This window comes from Petromyzon marinus, chromosome 5 (genome assembly GCF_048934315.1).
Source record: "Petromyzon marinus isolate PM22_M1 ecotype Great Lakes invasive population chromosome 5, UKy_Petmar_22M1.pri1.0, whole genome shotgun sequence".
NCBI lineage: Eukaryota > Metazoa > Chordata > Hyperoartia > Petromyzontiformes > Petromyzontidae > Petromyzon > Petromyzon marinus.
Window position 1 is genome coordinate 19,449,548 of NC_133671.1, and position 14,109 is coordinate 19,463,656.

General features: G+C 53.8%; 1 protein-coding gene across 2 annotated transcripts in view; it reads left to right on the forward strand.

The window, feature by feature from the left end:
• Positions 1-12,685: 12,685 nt before the first annotated feature.
• LOC116939188 (nuclear receptor corepressor 1-like) overlaps positions 12,686-14,109 on the forward strand; it is a 185,099-nt gene continuing 183,675 nt past the window's right edge. For both annotated transcript variants that reach the window (XM_032947292.2, XM_032947295.2), the window contains exon 1: positions 12,686-13,094. The gene's annotated coding sequence lies outside the window, so the exon portion shown is untranslated. The remainder of the gene's footprint in view (positions 13,095-14,109) is intronic.

Consider the following 14,109-nt stretch of genomic DNA (forward strand, 5'->3'; position numbering starts at 1 on the left):
CCGGAGTGCAACGTATAACGACGCAAATGCCCCCATCCACAAATACGAAGGAGACGTCACAGCGATGAGACGCTCCTTCGCTACTACTCCCGACACGGTTTGTCTCGCCTAGCCACGTGAATGTAAAATTCTCGTTACCGCTGCCGTCTACATCAGCCGTACGAAAGGAGATCACCAGCAGCAGCAGAGTTCATTGCCCATCCGCTGCTGTAGTTTCTGTCTTTCTCCTCCGTCGTCGATGCACATTGTTGCCCGGCACGTGTCACAGATGAGACAACGCGCGTGGTGGACACTGAGGTGGCTTTAATGTTGCTGCAGGATGAGGGCGCAAAGGACCAAGGGAGGGTTAGGAGGAAGAGGGGCGGGGAAGTTATCTCTGCCCTTGAAATTCCACATCGAGAGACGCGGAGGAGGGGGAGGACATGGATTAGACAACAAAAACTCAGCTGAGAAGGGACATCATATTGACTGCTAAGAAAGATGAGTGGGGTGGGTGGGGGGGTTGGGGCAGTCGTGTAATTCCCGAGATTACGGTACTTGTAAATTGTAAATCCCAGCGCGTCTGTGTTTTGACTATAACAACAACAGCAACAAAAACAACTCCCCTTGCTGTTAGAATGGCGAAAACATCCGCATTGGATAGGGACCTTTTTATATATGTGTGTGTGAGAAAAAAATCCGTCTTGGCAAAAGATGTATTGATAAGATCTGCGCTGCTCGTGTCTCCGTTCAGACGTTGCAAGGAACTGGCGACGCTGGTGTCGTTGCTGACTTCATAGCTGCGTGTGAGGCCCCCGCGCGTGCCCACATCTTGTACGCGTGTACGTTGAACTTCGTTCGCACCGTACGTAGCCAACCGTGCTAATCGGAAGGTGCAGGGGCGAAAGGACGACAAAAAGACCACCTCGCTCGTTCGATACCCACCAGGGGTGCCATGACTTCAAATTTATCTACGTGGCCAACATCAATAAATCGGTACGACTCAGGTTTTTGTAACCTTCAGGTGGTAACCAATTTCTGCTCCGGCCCATGGACGCTTTGTGGAAAAAAGAGCGTTATAGCTCATCGGATTCCTCCAGCACAGTGCCGGATTATCCTCGTAGCAAAAGTAGCTGCACGTGCTACGGGCCCCGCACTTTCAAGGGCCCCGCGCTAAATGCTTTGAAGCTATCAATTCCGGTTCAGTGATTCTGCACTTGCTCTATTACTATAGTACTATACCGCCTTCAATTTTTATGAACGACTGGGTGTTTAAGATTAGCGATTTGTCGTATTATCTGGCTGTATAGCAAATGAAAAAATACAATTACTTTACTATGCAAGTTAAAAATTTGTGCTTTAATTTTTTTTATTTTTTTATTTAGGGCCCCTTTATAACATGTGCTACAGGCCACGCACTCGCTTAATCCGGTACTGCTCAAGTATAAATAATTATTCTGATTCTGTGTCCCAGCCACGCGCAATGACATATCTTGGAAGCTTAGCAGCTTCAAGCCTGGACAGTGGCTGTGTATACGTAGTGCCTGCAAAGTGCTTAGATGGGTGAACACCATTCATCACCCACGTTGATGTCGGCTGTTGGAGGCAGGGCTATGATCTCAGCAGAGGGCTGGTCCTGCAGAACCCAGTGTTGTACCGTACTTCTATCATCACGCTCTATGGTCCCACGTCTATGTCCCCCCTCCCATCCCACCGCCGCCGCCTTCACCAATCCGCAGGGAGCCAGCGTGGTGAAGTATGGTCAAATAACCCTCACGACCCACACGGTAAGTAGGGAGCCCTTCATCCAGCAGTGGATTGACAATTCAGCCTGTACCGCCACCCTATCACTCCCCAAACATAACCCTCTACAGCCCCCCCCCTGCCCCCCTTCCTCAGATAAGCCAATTAATATCCATACGCGACACGTCGGTGTGATAGTATAAAATGATTTTAAAAAACGCATTAAATGAATCATCAGCGGGATGTTTTTCTTCTTATATTTTTAAACCACGGCGGGATTGAGAATTATCCGCAGAGGCGGCAGTTTTACATCGTGAGCCACATTTGAAGAGTTGATCATCGTCGTCGTGCTGCGGGCGGATGATTCATCCACGTGGCGTGATGCGAAGCGAGGGGGATGATGACGCTGCCGCTGGCCAGTTGGAAGGCATTTCGCCCGTACAACAACAGCGGAGGGCAGAAGAAACCACACTCGCGACAAACGAGCGGAGCTCCGACGGGCGGATAAAAACACAGCAAGTTGGCATAGTTGGGGATGGTGGGGAGGGGGGGTGGACATCTGGTGCCATCTGCCGGTCATCTCAAGTCAGTCAACCCATGGCACCTGGGTCCGTTCCGTGACCTCCTGCCAGCCAGCGTTCGACACTGCACGTGGCCTCAACGTGCGCATGGCCTCGCACAATCGCCGCGGTGACGTCACCGCAACTTGGTGGCCAATGGCGGCTGCTGTGCTGTATTGTATTCCTGCGTTCGATGTCAACGCGGCCTTGTTCAGCAGAGTTCGAGTGTGGCTCTGTTGTTATTCCTCCTCTTCCCCTCCGTCGAAGAGAGCGCGCAGACTGCAGGGTTTGGTGTTGTTGTGATGTGGTCGGTGAGCGGCAGCGTGGACTTGGCGAGCCACAGATCGCCGGTTCGACCTCCAGGCGCGGCAGTTGAAACAATGAACACGTTTTATTAGCCCCCCCCCCCCCAAATCCCCTGTCTTAAGTCCACGCAGCAGTGGGGCCGTCCATAAATGACGTCACGCGATTTTGGACGATTTTTGACCCCCCCCCCCCATCGTCACACGGCGTCACAAAAGTCAGACCCCCCCCTAAAATATGACGTCACAAAGCTCTGCCCCCCCCAAAAAAAACACATGCTTCAAATCGCTTTAAATTATTGTCATTGCAGTGCGTTTCTAATGTGGCGTTGCACTCTGATGTTGTAGGAGAAAACATTTATTAAAAAGTATATTTAGTTAAGTAGAACGTGTTGTCTATTTATTTAAAGTTGCGCGTTTTGATGTGACGTAACATTTCTCAAACCCCCCCCCCCTCGTCACACATCGTGACAAATGTCTGACCCCCCCCCCCCCCAGGTGCGTGACGTCATTCATGGACAGCCCCAGTAAACATGGGTACACCACAGGTCGCGTGTGATGGGGCAAAGCGTGTGTACTCCCACCTCTTCCTGGTAGCAATGTCACTCTCTAACACGTGGCCCGTGGGAGAGGGAGAGGAGGAGATGGTGACTGAGAGGGAGGAAAAAGAGGTGGTGGTGGAGTGGGTGGTGATGGAGGAGTGGTGCAGAGATCGAAGTGGTGGATGAGGTGAGGGTGGTGGTGGTAGTGGAGAGAAGAGGTGGTGGTGGAGAGGGAGAAGCAAGTGCAGGAGGTGGTGGTGGAGCAGGTGATGGTAGTGGAGAGAAGAGGTGGAGATGGTGGTGGTGGAGGTAGGGGAGAGAGGTTGGTGGTGGTGATGGAGAGGGAGGAGTGGAAGGAAGTGGTGAATGAGGTGGTGGTAACGTTGTTGGAGGACGACGACGTGGTTGGTGGTGGTGGCTGCCTCGGCGGCGGATGGGTGGATGATTGGATGGATCGCACCGCAGAGAGATGAGATGTGAGACACTCTGGGAATAATTCGCTCGAGCAGAGTGGCGAGTAATTTACATTCACACCATTACAATACACTGTACTCACACGCACAATGCCAACATACAGCACGGCAGGTGTGTCGGACTCGCTCGGGATAAACTAAACCATGTTTTGTATTGTACCAGGAAAGGCCCACTGAGCTATGTAGCTCTTTCTCGGAAGCGACCTGGTATCACCAATGATTGCTCAACGATGTGGCTTATCATCATCATGTGGAAATGTATAGCAGCCAAATACTCTAAACGCGTGACGTTGATTCTAAATGTGGAGGAAAAAACTGGAGGACCCGGAGAAAAGTCCACGAGAGAGAGACACGCAGACTCCAAATATACAGCAGCAGGTGTCAGGGTCGGGATTGAACCCACGACCTCCGGTATACCAGGCGAGGTAGTTAACATCTCCTAGCCACCTTGAAGATGATGATGAGAGACACGCAGACTCCAAATATACAGCAGCAGGCGTCAGGGTCGGGATTGAACCCACGACCCCCTGTATACCAAGCGAGGTAGTTAACATCTCCTAGCCACAGTGGGGATTCGGTATTCGCGGATTCACCGTCCGTGAGCCCAGACCAGATATTCCATTCCGTCGGTGCCACCTTGAGGTGGCACAGCTTGCGCGGTTCCAATGTTTGTTTGCGTGGCCAATACCAAAGAATTATGAGAAAACGATTTGTAATGAGTCCGCGTTGCCAACTCATGATTCGATGCAAGAGTCCATCCCATGTTTTAACAAGTAAAAATAAATCAACACAAACGTCAATAACACTGTGGCCTTGACGAAAAATATGTAGGCGACGTTTCGGGCAATGCCCCTTCTTCATAGCACATAGCTCATTTATAATTATATTATACTATACTAACAGTTTCCAGCCGTTTGTCTCCCATCCACTGCTGGATGAAGTCTTCCCCACTCCGTGTTGGTCATGGCGGAGGGGGGGGGGGGCTGTTTGACCATACTTCACCACCGTGGTCAGTCAGTTCGGGGTCGGTAAAGATCGAGGGGGGGGGCGGGGATGGACCAGGAATGGTTCAGAAACCATTCGCCACTGATGTCAGCCGTGGCCGGAAGTATGCGAGTGAGATTGTATCTTATGTACCGTATGTGTGGAGGTTCGTCTGTGCGTGTGTCTTTGAATGAGCGGTGGCGCAGCGGTTAGCGCTACGCTGCGCTACGAATCCGGCGACCTGAGTTCGATTCCCGCTCACGGCCAACACCGGTGACGGTTATCTGAACCGGTCCTGGGCCTCCCCCAGGTCGACTCGGGCCTCAAGTGAGTACCTGGTGCGGTGTGTAGTAAACATCGCCATAAGGGAGACAATTTCGGCCGGGCGTGGTGCTGGCCACCCACCCCCTCGTGTGCCGTACCGGTATTTATAGGTGCTCGCGAACAGCACTTGCCTCAACAGTGCGGTCAGGCTATACGGGGGATCGTTGTCTTGTCTTTGTGTATTTATGTACATATGTGAGAGTGTCTATGTGTGTGTGCGTGCATGTCTGTGTACGTGTACGTGTATGATTGTGTATTGTACATGTCTATACACATGCGTATGTAATGCTGTTTACATTTGCACGCGTGTGTGTATCGTTGCACGTGTGTGTGTATCTTTAACACGTATGTGTGTATCTTTGCACGTGTGTGTGTATCTTTAACACGTATGTGTGTGTCTTTGCACGTGTGTGTGTGCGTCTATGTACATGTGAGCGAGTCGGAAGTGTATGAGTGTGTGTGAGAGTATGCGCGTGTATGACATTGTTATCCAGGCATGCGTACGAGAGGCGCTGTCTTAGCATCGACGTGTGTGTGTGAGAGTGCATGTGCGTGCGTGTGTGGAGAGGATGACGGGGGGGGGCACTACGACCTTTACCCTACTGTCCACATGATGAACAGCGGCTGATCAGTTCTGTGCCAAAACAACAGGCGCAGCCGAGTCGATTATTTGGCTCTGGGGGGATGCGGCGATGGGGGTGGTGGAGTGTTTGGGTGATGGGTCGTTATGCAGAACTAAAACAAAGCAATAATTTTAATTCGCGTCGTTGTGGAGAATGTAAATGTGAAGTAGACAATGTCTCAATCGCACATCCGTCCACTGCACGTGGAATTTGTATTATTTTATATTAAACAAACCATCGCCCCCCCCCCCCACACACACACCGCAGCCCCGAGTGCATAATTTCGGCAGCACTGATTCAGGGACAAGCAAACCTCTGGAGCGGGTTCGACACAGATGGTTTCATCAGCAGAGTCCGGGTTGTGACGTGTGGGTGAGATGGCTTGGGATGTGTGGGTGAGATGGGTTGGAATGGGTGGGTGAGATGGGTTGGGATGTGTGGGTGAGATGGGTTGGGATGTGTGGGTGAGATGGGTTGGGATGTGTGGGTGATGGGTTGGGACGTGTGGGTGAGATGGGTTGGGATGTGTGGGTGAGATGGGTTGGGATGTGTGGGTGAGATGGATTGGGATGTGTGGGTGAGATGGGTTGGGACGTGTGGGTGAGATGTGTTGGGACGTGTGGGTGAGATGGGTTGGGACGTGTGGGTGAGATGAGTTGTGACGTGTGGGTGAGATGGGTTGGGACGTGTGGGTGAGATGGGTTGGGACGTGTGGGTGAGATGGGTTGGGATGTGTGGGTGAGATGGGTTGGGACGTGTGGGTGATGGGTTGGGATGTGTGGGTGGGATGGGTTGGAATGGGTGGGTGAGATGGGTTGGGATGTGTGGGTGAGATGGGTTGGGATGTGTGGGTGAGATGGGTTGGGATGTGTGGGTGATGGGTTGGGACGTGTGGATGAGATGGGTTGGGATGTGTGGGTGAGATGGGTTGGGATGTGTAGGTGAGATGGGTTGGGACGTGTGGGTGAGATGGGTTGAGACGTGTGGGTGAGATGGGTTGGGACGTGTGGGTGAGATGGGTTCGGACGTGTGGGTGATGGGTTGGGATGTGTGGGTGAGATGGGTTGGGATGTGTGGGTGAGATGGGTTGGGATGTGTGGGTGATGGGTTGGGACGTGTGGGTGAGATGGGTTGGGACGTGTGGGTGATGGGTTGGGATGTGTGGGTGAGATGGGTTGGAATGGGTGGGTGAGATGGGTTGGGATGTGTGGGTGAGATGGGTTGGGACGTCTGGGTGAGATGGGTTGGGACGTATGGGTGAGATGGGTTGGGACGTGTGGGTGATGGGTTGGGATGTGTGGGTGAGATGGGTTGGGATGTGTGGGTGAGATGGGTTGGGATGTGTGGGTGATGGGTTGGGACGTGTGGGTGAGATGGGTTGGAATGGGTGGGTGAGATGGGTTGGGATGTGTGGGTGATGGGTTGGGATGTGTGGGTGATGGGTTGGGACGTGTGGGTGAGATGGGTTGGGATGTGTGGGTGAGATGGGTTGTGACGTGTGGGTGAGATGGGTTAGGATGTGTGGGTGAGATGGGTTGGGATGTGTGGGTGAGATGGGTTGGGACGTGTGGGTGAGATGGGTTGGGATGTGTGGGTGAGATGGGTTGGGACGTGTGGGTGAGATGGGTTGGGATGTGTGGGTGAGATGGGTTGGGACGTGTGGGTGAGATGGGTTGGGACGTGTGGGTGAGATGGGTTGGGACATGTGGGTGATGGGTTGGGATGTGTGGGTGAGATGGGTTGGGACGTGTGGGTGAGATGGGTTGGGACGTGTGGGTGAGATGGGTTGGGATGTGTGGGTGAGATGGGTTGGGATGTGTGGGTGAGATGGGTTGGGATGTGTGGGTGAGATGGGTTGGGATGTGTGGGTGAGATGGGTTGGGATGTGTGGGTGAGATGGGTTGGGATGTGTGGGTGAGATGGGTTGGGATGTGTGGGTGATGGGTTGGGATGTGTGGGTGAGATGGGTTGGGACGTGTGGGTGAGATGGGTTGGGATGTGTGGGTGAGATGGGTTGGGACGTGTGGGTGAGATGGGTTGGGACGTGTGGGTGAGATGGGTTGGGATGTGTGGGTGAGATGGGTTGGGATGTGTGGGTGAGATGGGTTGGGATGTGTGGGTGAGATGGGTTGGGATGTGTGGGTGAGATGGGTTGGGATGTGTGGGTGAGATGGGTTGGGATGTGTGGGTGAGATGGGTTGGGATGTGTGGGTGATGGGTTGGGATGTGTGGGTGAGATGGGTTGGGACGTGTGGGTGAGATGGGTTGGGATGTGTGGGTGATAATTTCCTTCTAACCTTCACCTCCCCATCCCCCCCCCTTTGATACAAACACAGATCCCCCTTATAGCCTTTGCAGACTGTTGGGGCAAGTGCTGTAAGCGAGCACCTCCGCGCACACATATACATACGGACACATACAGTACGTACATTAACAGATACATTTTCACACACACACACACACATACCCATAAACACCCATGCACACACCACCCGTACACACACATCCCCCCAGACACACACGCATTTACCCACTCACTCCCTCTCGCCCTGCCAAGCTTTTTCCTCTGAAAAATCCCCGGCGGCTTTTTTGTGTTAATACGTGCGCGTCTTCCAGTGTCGTGCCCAGCCCCCACAACACGGCCACACCACTACAACCACGACCTCATCTCCCACCACTACAACCACGACCTCATCTCCCACCACTACAACCACGACCTCATCTCCCACCACTACAACCACGACCTCATCTCCCACCACTACAACCACGACCTCATCTCCCACCACTACAACCACGACCTCATCTCCCACCGCTACCACCACGGCTTCATCTGCCATCACCACCACGGCTTCATCTGCCACCACCACCACCACCACGGTCTCATTTCCCACGACCACGACCTCATCACCCACCACCACCACGGTCTCATCTCCCACCACCACCACGGCCTCATCATATACAGTGTATATTCTATGCTGCAGCAAACGTATTGACACACATACACACTTCATTCATACAAAGACACCCCGTGTAGCCTTAACAGACTGTTGGGACAAGTGCTGTTAGCGAGCACCTATGAAGGCCGGCATGGAACACGACGTGGTGGGTGGCCAGCATCACGCCCGGCCGCCTTTGTTTCCCCAGTGGCGACGTTGAAAAAAAAATCTAATACACTGCTCCAGGTATCCATTTGGGATCGAGTCGACATAGTTGACACACACACATACATGCAAAGACACACAGAGAATACAAACTCCACGAGCAACCACCCCTATCAACAAGAGGGAGATTCTACTCCCAGCCATCCACCCCCCTCCACTATGGAAGCTTTGGGGGGGGAGGGCGTCACGTCTCGCTAAAGGGCCCCCCCCCGCCAATCCTGCGTCTCCCTCCCCCACCCCCCACCAGTCTCTGTTTACTTTTCCTCTACGGGGGGACACGGGGGAGGGGGATGAATTGTGGGGGGAGGGGAAGGGGGGGGGTTCGTGCAGTCTCCCGTCTATGAAGGTCCCTGTGTCAAAATAAGAGTCCCTTACTTTACACCCCCCCACCCCCGTATAAAATACAAAGAGATAGAGGCGCAGCCCTGCCAATTGCTTACTCGTGCCATGGGGGGGGTGGGGGTGGGGTATTTTGGTTTTTTGCAATGCCATGCTGGCCGGAACGTCTTGTAAGAAGAAGTGGAGTGACCCACGCTTTTCCCCACTCGCCCATCGACTCAACTGCGGGTGTTTACATCTGTTCCGGCGGGTTGGCAACAGGAGCACGGTGAGACGTTATAAACGTCAACGTCGACTGCTTCAAAATCCATCGTCACGATTCCGTTCAAAAGTGAGACGATCTTGTCTCGTTTCACAAAGACAAAAGGTCGTCCCCCCCCCCCACCCCCTCCTCCCCCCGTATAGTCTAAACCACTTTGTAGGGCCATGAAGTGCTGTTAGCGAGGGTTGTGTGTGGCTGGCCGGCACCGAAACCCGGCCCGCCTTTGTCTCTCCAGTGCCTATGTTTTATATTATAAACATCGTACAACAAACCGCGTAGGCTGGGGAAGAGTGCAGTTGGGGTGGGTGGGTGGGGGACTTTTATCGTGAAGTGGCTGCTGGGGTGGGTGGGTGGGGGACTTTTATCGTGAAGTGGCTGCTGGGGTGGGTGGGGGACTTTTATCGTGAAGTGGCTGCTGGGGTGGGTGGGTAGGGGACTTTTATCGTGAAGTGGCTGCTGGGGTGGGTGGGGGACTTTTATCGTGAAGTGGCTGCTGGGGTGGGTGTGTGGGGGACTTTTATCGTGAAGTGGCTGCTGGGGTGGGTGGGGGACTTTTATCGTGAAGTGGCTGCTGGGGTGGGTGGGTGGGTGGAGGACTTTTATCGTGAAGTGGCTGCTGGGGTGGGTGGGTGGGGGACTTTTATCGTGAAGTGGCTGCTGGGGTGGGTGGGGGACTTTTATCGTGAAGTGGCTGCTGGGGTGGGTGGGTGGGTGACTTTTATCGTGAAGTGGCTGCTGGGGTGGGTGTGTGGGGGACTTTTATCGTGAAGTGGCTGCCGGCGGCTCGGCACGCGGAAGGCCGGGTCCGTGTGCCCGCGAGTAACCCCTCGGCTCCAGCAGGGGGCGGTGGGGGGGGTACGGTCGGGTGGGGTCACTGGGTGCGGGGTCCAGGGTCCGGGATGTGGGGGAGGGGTGGTGGTGGGGGGTGGGTAGTGGGGGGTTGTCCGGCGAGCCGCCCGCTTGATGGCTCTCGGGGCGTGGTGTGATGATGGTGTTGGTGATAGCGACGATCAGGAGCAGTGGGGGTGGGGGGTATGACGATGGTGTGACGGTGTTGGCGTGATGATGATGATGATGACGTTGCGTGATGGTATTGGTGGTTGGGATGATTGTACAGTGACGTGGTCATGTTGGTGTCGTTGGGATTGATGTTATTAATACGACTGGTGATGATGATGGTGTTATTTATGATTGGTGATGATGATGGGGTGCGTGATGCTGATGTGTTGATGGTGGTTGGGATGATTGTACAGTGACGTGGTCATGTTGGTGTCGTTGGGATTGATGTTATTAATACGACTGGTGATGATGATGGTGTTATTTATGATTGGTGATGATGATGATTGGGTGCGTGATGCTGATGTTGTGTTGATGATGGTGGTTGGGATGATTGTACAGTGACGTGGTCATGTTGATGTCGTTGGGATTGATGTTATTAATACGACTGGTGATGATGATGGTGTTATTTATGATTGGTGATGATGATGATGGGGTGCGTGATGCTGATGTTGTATTGATGATGGTGTTTGGGATGATTGTACAGTGACGTGGTCATGTTGGTGTCGTTGGGATTCATGATGATGGAGTTATTAATATGAATGGTGATGATGATGGTGTTTTTTATGATTGGTGGTGATGATGATGGGGTGCGTGATGCTGATGGGTTGATGATGGTGATGACGCTAACGGTGTGTTGTGTTATGGTGCTGGTAAAGGTGGCACCGGCAGTGGCTGATGATGATTATGATGTGTGACGATTGTGTGTTGGCTTGACAATGACGGTGTGTGCGTGTTGGGACAGTGTTTGTATGATGATGATGATTGTGCGTGTGAATTATGATGGTCGGCGCTTTGGAGGGGTGTGTGACGATGACGACGATGTGTATGGATGTTTCTTGCTGCTTATCGCAAGGGGTTTGTGTAAAGTGCGATTACTTGTGTTGCGTTGCTGATAACGAATCGACGTTGGCGTGCTGTGCGCTACGAACCCGGCGACCCGAGTTCGATTCCTGCTCACGGCCAACGCCAAGTGACAATTATCCGAACCGGGTTTCGGACCTCCCCTAGGTCGACTCGGCCTCAAATGAGCACCTGGTGCCAGGGGAGACAAAGGCGGCCGGGCGTGGTGCTCACCATCCGCCTTCGTGTGTCACAGTGCCGGCCTTCATCGGGGTGCTGCTGTTGCTGTTGTTGCTCGCTAACAGCACTTGCTCCAAAACGTCTGTCGAGGCTACACGGGGCATCTTTGTCTCTGTTGTGTGCGCACCGCGTGCGTGATGACGGCGTGGGCGTGCGTGCGTCACGTGGTCGGGAGTGGTGGCGCAGTGGTTAGCGCGCTGCACCACGGACTCGGTGGCCAGAGTTCGATTTCCGGCCACGGCTAAAAGTGCCTTGGGTGATAAATGAACCGGTTCTGGGCCCTCCTCCGTTAGGTCAACTCAGCCCGAAATGAGTTCCTGGCGTGCTGTGTGAACGTCACAGGTGGGGATACAAAGGCGGCCGGTGCTGGTATGATAGCCACCAACCTCGCCGTGTGCCGTGCTAAGCCTTAATATGTGCTCGCTAACAGTACGATAGTCTAACGTGGGCTGTGTATGCTAATGTGCACCCGAATGTGTTAATGTATGTATGATGTATATGTGTGTCATGTTGTACGTCCCTACTTGTGGACGCGTCCGCGTGTATGTTTGTATTCTGTACACGTGTCTTGAGTGTATGTACGTGAGCAAGTCAGCACGTGTTTGTCTTTGTATATTATGGGTGTATGTATTTATATACAGGCACTTGCCTGTGCGTGTATGAGTTGTATGTCGTTCGTAGGTGCTCGATATAACAGCACTTGTCCCGACAGTCTGCGAAGGCTACACGGGGGATCTGTGCCTTTGTGGTGTCTGACACAAACACGGCCGGATGTGGATGCTGGCCACCCCAACCCCCTCTTGTGCCGTGTCGGTCCCTTCAATAGGTGCTACACGCTAACAGCACTTGCCCTAACAGTCTGTTGTTAAAGGCTGTACGGGGGATCTTTGCCTTTATGTGGGGGGGGGGGGGGGGGGAGCGGTGGTGCAGCGGTCAGCGCGCTGCGCTACGAACCCTGCGACCCGAGTTCAATTCTCACTCACGGCCAACACCCAGTGACGATTATCGGAACCGGTCCTGTGCCTCCAGCTAGGTCGACTCAGCCTCAAATGAGTACCTGGTGGCGATGTGTAGTAAACATCGCCACTGGGGAGACAAAGGCGGCCGGGCGCGTGGTGTTGGCCACCCCATCCCCCTCGTGCGCCGTGCCGGCCTTCATAGGTGCATAACAGCACTTGCCCCAAGAGTATGTTAAGGCTACACGGGTGATCTTTGTCTTTGTTGTGAGGTAACCTTATCCGCCCCCACCACCATCACACACACAACACACACACACGTGAGCAGGGCTCCTCCCCAAACCACATCTCATTTCCATCTCTCGCTCTCACTCAGCATCACTGGACCCAACCAAACACGCATCCACACGTCTGGATCAACAACAACATCATCATCATCATCACCACGACCACCACCAACCAGCCTGCCAGCCACAACAACCACTCAACAACTATTTCACTCTCACAGTCTCGCGTATCCTTCACGCGTTCCATCACCAACCAACACCACCACCACCCGTCGTCTCTGTTATGTTGCACAGCAACAGTCTTGCCACACATACATTAGCGTGCGCGTGTGTTGGTGGTGGTTGTCCGATTGTTGTGCGTCCTGCACGGGGCTTGGAAAAACACACCCCAGCAGTGCGCCGACACAAAGCCACAACAAGGTAGGCAGGACGGAGCGTGACCAGGGCACCCATCACCACCCTCCAACCACTCCACGTTATCCACGACGCTTGCGTCTTGTTTTACTCCCTTGCCCGTGTGGGGCGTCGTCGAGACCACAGATAGTCTACACGGAACTCGTAACTACTCTACACACACACAGCACGCACACGCAGCACACACACAGCACACGCAGCACACACACACCGCACACACACACGGCACACACACACCACACACAGCACACACACCAGACGCACGCACACGCACCGTACGCACAGCACACACACACACGGCACACACACGCACCACACACACGGCACACACACGCGCACCACACACACACACACGCACCACACACACACACGGCACACACACGCGCAACACACACACACACCACACACACGACACACGCACCGCACACACGCGGCACACACACGGCACACACACGCATCACACACTACACACACGCATCACACACACAGCACACACACTACACACACACGCGGCACACACACGGCACACACACGCATCACACACTACACACACGCATCACACACACACTACACACACACGCTACACACACACGCGGCACACACACGGCACACACACGCATCACACACTACACACACGCATCACACACACAGCACACACACTACACACACAGCACACACACGGCACACACACAGCACACACGCGCGCGCACGCCAATCCGTGCTAACCCACAATGCGCCACCAATGGCTTTAATGAACAATAACAGCCAGAGCGACGATAGCCGTTGTCGATCAAGGGTTCGTAACTTGTTTCGATGCTGAGCTGCAATGTTGTTGTACACTCCACCTGGTACGTCGGGGATGGGGGTTGGTGGTGCAGGAGGGAGCGTCTCTCGAATTCCTCGTTACCTTGTTCGTGTCTGTGGCTGGCGAGACGCGGCTACAACATTCAGTGACGACGATGCCCCCAAACTCGTTCCATGCTCACCAGCCGAGCTCACTGCCCAACAAACAAAAAACTCA